Source organism: Tenrec ecaudatus, chromosome 16, assembly GCF_050624435.1.
Source record: "Tenrec ecaudatus isolate mTenEca1 chromosome 16, mTenEca1.hap1, whole genome shotgun sequence".
Lineage (NCBI taxonomy): Eukaryota > Metazoa > Chordata > Mammalia > Afrosoricida > Tenrecidae > Tenrec > Tenrec ecaudatus.
The window spans coordinates 19,790,911-19,796,628 of NC_134545.1; positions in this window are offsets into that span (position 1 = coordinate 19,790,911).

Genomic DNA, 5,718 nt, shown 5'->3' on the forward strand with positions numbered 1-5,718 from the left:
GTCCTGATTTTCACTCTTCTAGAAAACCCAGCCTAACACAGGGAGCCACCTTTTGGCCTGTGGGCCTAGGACTGCCACAATTTGGACCATGGAAGTCATGCCATGTGCTGCCCAAACTGGCCAACTGGCTTCCCTAAATGACACTTCTGTCACAACCACCATCAGCGCCAACAGAAGTCACTAAGTGGTGGCACAGTATGGTCAGCACTAGCCCATTGCAGCGAACTCCAATTTTAGAATAAAACAAACTAGCGGGAGTGGGAAGGGAGGGGGGAAATGAGCAGCAGATATTAAGGGCTCAAGTAGAAGGCAAATGTTTTGAGAATGATGATGGCAACAAATGTACATATGTTCTTGACACAATGGATGGATGGATGGATGGATGGATGGATGGTGATAAGAATTGTACGAGCCCCCAATACAATGATTAAAAAATCAAAATAAATAAATAAAACATTGAAAAACAAACCAGAAGGAAACAAGGCCCATTCTGTGGACGGCAGAAGCTGGTTTTGTCTTCATTTCTAAATGGCCTGGAGGAGCTCTGGGGCCTTTGTGGTTTTGTCTCCGACCTCAGCGGGTACTGCACCCTTCATGTGTTACCCCTGTGGGTGAACAGCTTCTTTTCACACCTAAGAGGACTAGTTTCACACCCTGCTCTGACATCACTTTCAAGTCAAGTCATTTGGGATGTTCTTCTGGGAAGGTTTAGCGCATTCAAAGGCAAACAGCAGCAGCAAGTCACTTTTGCTTCCAGTCCTCCTCTGAGCTGAGCTCCTTCTAGCACCTAGACCTCACCTTGGACCCTGGTCAAGGAACCAAATGCTTGTCCTAGGCCTTCGGCCAGGCTGCTGACTTCTAATCCGCCTTCACTGGCTTTCTTAACCAGCCCAGTGCCAGGGGATCTACTTTGGAGATCCAGCTGCTTTGGAGGGGATCATCATCTGCTTTCTGCTAAGCAGCCAGGAAACCAACTGAGGTTATGAGGCTAAGCCCCTGTTACTCTGAGGATTAAAAAAAAAGATGCAATGTGTTTCTTGTTAGTCATTCCAAGTCCTTCATCTCATCTGGCATGGTGACAGTCCTTTCCTTGGCCGTCTTTCATGATCAGTTTCCACTAGCCTCTCAGCCTCATGAAGATAGATGTTGTCAGAGGTCAACTCCTTACCAGCTACAGACTTACTTGCATTGGTACCCACATCCTCTTTACTTCTTTTTCTCAGAAAGAGGTAGCTCTTCTGGGGTCAGAGGCTGATACGTCTTCTTCTAGAGTAGACTTCTCTTCTTCCCTGCTCTTTCCCCTTAGCCTTTATATAAGGTCCAGTCTATCCTGTGATCCAGTGTCCCACATTCATAGCTGCATCTTTTCTTTCACAGCCGAGCTAAGAGAATGATCTCCTCTTCCTGACTTCACATTCCCTCTGCAGCCCTTATAATCTGGAGTCCAGTTAGAATGGCTCCTCTGCCTTCACTGTGTTTTCCCGACCGTACTTGAGGACGTTGATCACTCTCTCCTTGTAACTTTGCCTTTTACTTTCCGATCACTGCTTTCTCCTTATGTCTTGAATAGGGTTCTTCCTGGGCATTGCTTCTGGCTGTCATTGCCTTCCCAGGGCTATGTTTTGACTCTCCTGTTACTGCCCCTGTGTGGTTTCCTACACTCATATGACTTAACTCCCACCTATACAGTCAGTTCTTAAGAGGACAAAGGCGCATCTCACCCAAGCCATTGCCTTCCCTGTTGGTGGAAGCTGGGCAATAAATAAGGAAGACCAGAGAATGATGCATTTGAATTATGGTGTTGGCAAAGAATATTGCCCAAAAAAGGGAACAAATTAGTTTTGGGGAGCAGCATAGGCAGGATGCTCCTTACAAGCGAGGATGGTGAGCCTTTGTCTCATGTACTTGGGACATGTTATCAGGAGCGACCCGACTCTTCAAAGTGACGTCATGCGAGGCCAAGTAGAGGGCCAGCAAAAGAGAGGGAGATCCTCCACGAAATGAGATGGATTGACACAATGGCTGCAACAACGGGCTCAAAGATAGGAACGATTATGGCTGCAACAACGGGCTCAAAGATAGGAACGATTATGAAGGTGATGCGGAAGCTGAAGGAGCCAAGGATCTTCTTTCCGAGCTTGACTAAGTAAGTCTTTCCCTGGAGTTGGCACCTGACTTGGGACTTCTAGCCTCACCTTTGGACACATACATTTGTTGGTGAGAGCCACTCACTTGTAGTTTTATTTGGCTAGCACTACGTTACTAGGGCACCAATAAAAATATCAGGGACATAGTGCAGGACTAGGCAACTTTTTGTTGTGTGTGATGCAGGTTTGCCATGAGTGCGAGCCAATGTGATGGCAACTAACAACATAACAATGACTGGCCAGGACTGACTGAGGTTCTGGTGGTGTAGTGGACGACACATTGCGCTGCTAGACACACGGTCAGTGGTTTGAAATCACCACGTGGCTCTGCAGGAAAAGATGAGGCTGTCTACTCCTGTGAAGGTTTAAAGTCTCAGGAAAAGTAGACGTTCTACTCTGTCTTGTAAGGTTAGAGTCAGAATCACCCCATGGCAGTGTTTGGGTTTTGGCCAGAATCATCAGTATTATCTTCATCTCCTCCCACTCCTTCATCCCTCACTGGAAAATCCGCCATTAAAGTCTGCCTGATTGTGAAGATTGATTCAAAATCAACAACCATGGTAGTGGCAGTCAAGACATCAACCGAGTCTAAAATCACTTATGGCACTAATGATTGTACAACTTCTTGGTATGATTGAACTATTGAATTGGATGATATGTGGATGAAGTGCCAATAAAAGTGTTAAAGAGAGAAAACTTAAAAAAAAAAAGAGAAAACTTATTTTTAACCTCAAGTGTTCAGAATTTCCCTCAGAATTAAAATTTTAATCTCAAAAACAAAATCAACCAATGCATTGGATTGGACAAATCTCTAAAGTGCTCGAGAGCAAATATGTCACTTTGAAAACCAAGGTGTGCCTAACCCAAGCCATGGTATTTTAATTTCCTGTACATGTGAAAGGCGGGCCAATGAATAAAGACGACTAAGGTAAGAATCGATGCATTTGAATTATGGTACTACTGAAGAATATCGAATTTAGAACAGATGGCCAGAAAAAAAGAACAAAGTACCGTGGAAGGATCACAGCTAGAGTGGTTCTCAGAAGCAAGGATGGAGCGGCTTCATGACACATACTTTGAATACATTATCTGGAAGGGCCAGCTATCATGCTTGGTAGAGGGTAGGGGAAAAAGAGGAAGGTGCTCAACCAGATTAATAGACACAGCGGCTGCAACAATGGCCTTAAATCTACCAATGATCGTAAGGGTAAAGCAGAACTGGGCGCAGTGTTTTGCTCGGTTTATACTGGGTCACTGTGATAGGCTCAACAGCAAGTACCAACACAGCCTGCCCCATCCAGTGGTTTCTGGAACCCACCGCCCGTCCGCGCCTGGCCTGGAATCGCTCACAGTTGAGCCTCTGCAGTTCTTGCTTGGACCATTACAGAACTTTTCATGTTCGTCTCCTCCCAGGTCCCAGCTTGTCTTCTTCACCAGTGTAAGGGTGGTTTTTCCTTTTTAAAATACATATATGTATCTTCTCTAAATAATTCGAACATACTGTATAGAAGTCTTTTTTTTTTTAAATAGTTCAAGGTCTGTTTGTTGGCCTTTACGAATTTTTTTCCAGTCGAGTCTGATGGGGTGCTACACTCTATCCAAAGCCTATTTTTCTTGGTATTCCCTGGGGATTTCATTACTTTGACCCCCTTGCTGCTCTGTTGTTTGTCCTTAGTGTTTTGCTCCAGCGTGATGGGGGTCAGATTGTGCATAATTCTTGCACTGGGTCTCCAGTGTTGTCCCCCGCAGTGCTATGGTTTAGTGAGGGACGTCGTGTCTTGTGGTAGGGTTGGCCCTATGGTCCTCTCTGTGTGTTGGCTGCTCTGAGCAGGAATATTGTCTTCAGGGCTTGGTGGGCCAGGATGTCCTCCCCTCCCTCTCCATCCCTTTTCATTTCTCCCGTGTGTTCTAATCAGATGCGCCCCTCCCCCAAGCTGTAGCCCCAGAGCTGCCCTCTGAAATGCATTCTTCTGCAGGTGTGTATAGTAGTCTATGTCCATTCTCCCCTCCACTGATCTTGCAAGCACAATACGGTAAGTTCGTTGAAACAGTTTTTCATTGCCGCAGCTGTATGGGTAAATCATCACTTATTCTATCATTACCTGAGTTATGTTGTTTCTTTCTTTTTTTAATTAATTAATCTTTTTATTGGGGCTCATACAACTCTTATCACAATCTGTACATACATCAATTGAGCAAAGCACCCTTATACATTCGTTGCACTCGTCATTCTCAAAATTCACCTTCCACTTGGGTTCCTGGAATCAGCTCGCTTTCCCTTTTTTCCCCTCCCCCTCCCTCCCCCCGGTCCCTTGATAGTTTATAAATAATTATTATATCTTATCTTACACTCCCCGGCATCTCCCCTCACCCACCTCCCCATTTCCCATCTCCCAAGATTGGTAGTTATGTTGTTTCTAGGTTTGTGGGGTTCCCCCCACCCCCTCTTAGACACAAGGCTCTCACAACCAATCTTAGAGATCCGTGTCTGCTTCTTTATGTCTTTCCAAACTGCCAAACGGGGGACCATGTCACTTTCTTGCCTGCCTCTAGAGGAGACGTTCATCTTGAAGCTTTCCTATCAGGACCTATTTTCCTTTCTAGAACCATCACTCTCCCACAAGCCTTCCCCCACTGAGAACCACCTTCGATGGTTTGGTTCATGGTTCTGCCTATAGAGTATCTTCCCTTTGTAACCCCAGAAAAGTTTGCTGCCCAAGTTCAAGCTCCCGGCTTTTCTCATCACAGTTCAAGCTCCTGAAATCATGAGTGCCCACTGGGTCCACTGATGGAGAAAATGCTCTTGCTGGATACTGTGGTTTTACTAGGTCTGGTCCAGCCCAGCTGTCCGGCGCTTCCTCAGAACTGTCAGATCTTGAAGCAATTCCAAGGCAGGAGGTCAGATGTGAAGACAAGGGCAGGCAGGACAGTGCAGCCAGAGTCTGGAATGGCCTGCTCTCTTTCTCAGTGGGCTACAATACTGCCCTGTTGCAGGGGCGGGGCCGTTGGCGGGAAACCAGTTTGCAGAGTAGAGTGGCCTGAGGACTTCTCCCTGTGCCCCTAGGTGTATCTTTGAGCAGTCTACACAGAGGATGGCCATCTGTGGCTTCCAGGACAAAGGTGACTGCCAGAGGGCCTCCCATGAACGAAGTAGCATTTACATTTTCAAATGGTTCTAAAACAATCAAGAGTATTCCATGACATAAAAATGCTACGAAATTCAACTCTCAGTGTCCATAAAGTGGACTGTGTTGGATGACTGCCATCATCACTTGTTTACATACCATCTCTGGCTTCTGTGATGGGAGTGAGTAGTTGCCAGGCACTGTGTGGCCTGTGAGCCTAGAGGGTTTATTCCCTGACCCTTTACCCAAGTGTACTGAGCCCTGGCTTGGGTGGTGCTCCAGAGTGGGCTGGAAGGCATGGAGAGACCTGAGGAGCACGCTGATGAGGATGCCGGACAAAGGTGGTATTTGGTGCCAGATGTGGCCACGAGGACCAGACACCAGAGTCCACCAAGATGAGCTTGTCGAGTCCACCCTTTGAAAATGACTCTATAGGAGACAGAATC